This window comes from Elephantulus edwardii, unplaced genomic scaffold (genome assembly GCF_000299155.1).
Source record: "Elephantulus edwardii isolate Elephantulus edwardi_28Jun2011 unplaced genomic scaffold, EleEdw1.0 scaffold00016, whole genome shotgun sequence".
Taxonomy (NCBI): Eukaryota; Metazoa; Chordata; class Mammalia; order Macroscelidea; family Macroscelididae; genus Elephantulus; species Elephantulus edwardii.
In genome coordinates, this window is record NW_006399766.1 from 24,861,962 (window position 1) to 24,865,336 (window position 3,375).

Below are 3,375 nucleotides of genomic sequence, written 5' to 3' on the forward strand. Positions count from 1 at the left end.
ATCACACTGGTGGCAGCAGTGCTGAAAGTAACCTGAACATGAAAGACTTACTATCATCCCCAGTTTGGGATTCTCTGAAATTTCCTTCGTGTACTCATTACCTCTGTTGGCTTTGTCCCAAGGTTGGTATACTGTGCCAGACTTACTGACAGGGCACCTCCACTCCCTCTCTCCTCATTTGCTGTTTTTATTCCATTTCTTTTTCTGCTACGTGTTTAGTCTTATTTTCTGCCATTCCGTTTTATGCCAGCATTCTCAGATCGTCATCTATATCTGTTTTGCTTGGTTTTTTGTTGTAGATGAATGGCATAGTGTGTCTGACAAGTCACAATTAGGGACTATCTCTCCAAACTGCTTTATTTCGTGAAGTATGGTTTTATAACAAGGCCTCAGACCAATTCAGTGATGGCCAATGCAACAAAATCTGACCAGACACAAATTTGTAAAATATGAGTATGTTGTTGATTGTCACTCGAGTTGAGCACAACTCATAGTGACCCTATGAACAAAAGGCCCAAAGCCTTTCTATAACTATCGCCATTTCTCAAAGTTCATAGAGTTTCCAGAGGCATGTTGTTTAGGAAGTGGATGCCACTCCGGCTTCCCAGAAAGCTAATGGGAAAGAAGAAAATTATGGCCTGGAGCCTTGGAATTGGAGATTTGGAGCAAATTAGTGAGCTCTTTCACGAGTCTGACGTAGGATATTGAATTATTGCCAGGATTATGGAGAGCACTTGATATTCAACACAGTATAGTCATCCGCCATCTTGGAAGGGGGCATCATTGTTTCCAAACCTGTTAGGAGATTTGATTGCAATGCAGTGTACATTTTGACTTTGTTTTCAAAGAAGCAAAATCAGTTTCTAGCAAGGCATAAACTCATAATTTTTATTGTCCTGGTTACCAGTCAGGTACACCCACATGTTACATGTTCAGGTTCATTCCAATTTTACATCATCCTCCATGACTGAACCAGGAAGAACTGGTTTAAAGCTCTGTTTAACAGCCACTGTAGGTGTTTTGTTGGGAATTTAATGACATTCTCTTCTTGCTGAGCCTTAAGTTTAGCTTTCAAATTAGTACTTGTTTTTCCCCTAAGAGGTTTTACCTGCATTTGGCATCACTCAACACTAAGCATTATGTTACTCCCACAGATCTTGTATCTTTTGCAATTAGAGAAAAACACATTTTCGAAGGTTGTGTTTTTTGGAAACTATTACACAACTGTTGGCATTTAGGCTTGACAAGATGACATTTAGTTTTATTTATCTAAATCCAAAACATACAATATCTTTGGTGTGATAATTATTTGTGGCTTAATAAGTACATTTAAGGTCTTCTCTCGAGAGGAAAAATTAACCAGCCCCTACATGGTTCGATAAGGTTATAGTCCCTTTTGTCACTAATGATAACGCCAGATTTATGGGTAGTCTGGTATCTGTTGAAAGATGACAATGCTATTAACATCTGTACCTTTGGTTTTAGGTAATGTGTTCAGATGAAGTATTAATTGCATTTGTTTACTAGCTCTGAGATACTTGCAAAGTTAAGTCACCCTCATCTGAAAATTCGGAATGATATTTATGGCTATATGAGGATTTGTGAAAATTCAAAGAGATCCTGCATGTAGACAGTGAAATGAATATACATAAAAATCATACCTAAAAAAATCGACACTAGAAAGTACTTAGAAAAGACTTGAAATTTTTGCTTACAGCAAAGTAGACTAACAGGGACATTATTTGCTCCCCATTCAAAACCAATCAAAATATCAGAAACATTCTTGGGAAAAAAACACACCTCAAACATTTTGTAAGGCACTGTTTTAGGCAATAAATGATATGCATCCTTAAGAGATGAGAAAAAAGAGTGATCCCTTCAGTTGTCTCAGATTCCTGCTTTGTAAGAGTCTCCAGGATACGATGAAGAGAAGGGAAGCTTCAAGATCTAGGTTTTTAATACTAAAGTTGTGGAGATTGGGTTGAGAGTCTATCAAAATGAAGGCAGTTAAATGTCACGGGTCTGAATGCTTTCTAGAGAGCAAAGACCTGTGCAGACACAGCAGCTTCAGGCCAGAGGAAGGGGGAAAAACAATCCACCAAAGCAAACGAAATGAACAAGCATCTTAAATAATAAGGGAGGAAAATGTGCAGCACTGAATAAATGGAAATCCAAGTTCTTTATAAACATTCATTAAAAACCGGGGGGGGGAAGAGAGGGAGAGAGAGAACATTATCTGGCACATATAGAAGGTCAAAACTTATTCCCGCACCAAATGGCCAGAGTGAAAACCTCTTAATTCATGTTGCTGCTGTTACTGTGTATCATGAAGTCAGAACCAACCCAAAACTCACGCTCCAGTGGGTTTTCTTATTTTTTAAAACTCAAGAAGTAATTTATTTGGCAACCATTTTTTACATTGTCAAAAGTTATTGCCGATAGCCTTTCAAGAAAATGTTAATGTTGTTTGTACTTATCTTTCCTATTTGGACCGTTCTTGTTTTATTTTTATATTTCCTAGTTTTTCACTGTTTTAGCTTGAATTCTTAGGAGAGCATGTAGCTTATTCCTCCTTTGGTATTTTCTCAAAAATGATTTCTACATCTAGCTCTTAGCTATTTTTATTTTTTTGATTTGCATACACTAATTCATACACATTATGTTTCTATTCGTATATACTACATTTATGTAATCTTTGTTTTACACATTCATATACATTTTTACATTCATATACATTTTCTTTTATATCATTAATTACTATTGATCTATGCCTGTTGTTATCCTGTCTTTTCAAGTCTCCATTGAATCTTTCCTATTCCTGCACCATGACTCCTTATCCACACACGTCTTTTTAATGTCCTTTTGCGTTCTTTATGTTTGATGTCCTTGATGCCATTCCACAACTCATGTGGCCTTTGGTCATTAGTGTTCAATGAATCACACTTATTCTTGAGATGTTTTCTTTGAAATCCAGGTGGAATAAACTCTAGACCATATTTTGGTCAACGTGGGCTTGTTTTAATTTCCTTCTGCTTCGTTTTGACATTGCATGTGAGGAATTTAATGTTACGTTCCACAGTAGGCCCCTGGCTTTGTTCTTACTGTGTTGGACTTTTGCACCCTAACTTTTCTAGTATTTGAAATATTGGTGGCATAGCCTCTCATAGTATAACACGTGCAAGCCACCAGAGATGAGAGGTGATAAGCCATCAGAATGGCATGCAAGCAAATAGACAGATGTCGGACATAATAAACTAATGATACCAAAAATTAAATATAAATTAAAAGATGTGTATGGTGCTATCTTTATGTAATATATTTAGCATTTATTTTTTCACAGATCTTTAATTGCAACCATTAATGATACCTTGAGCT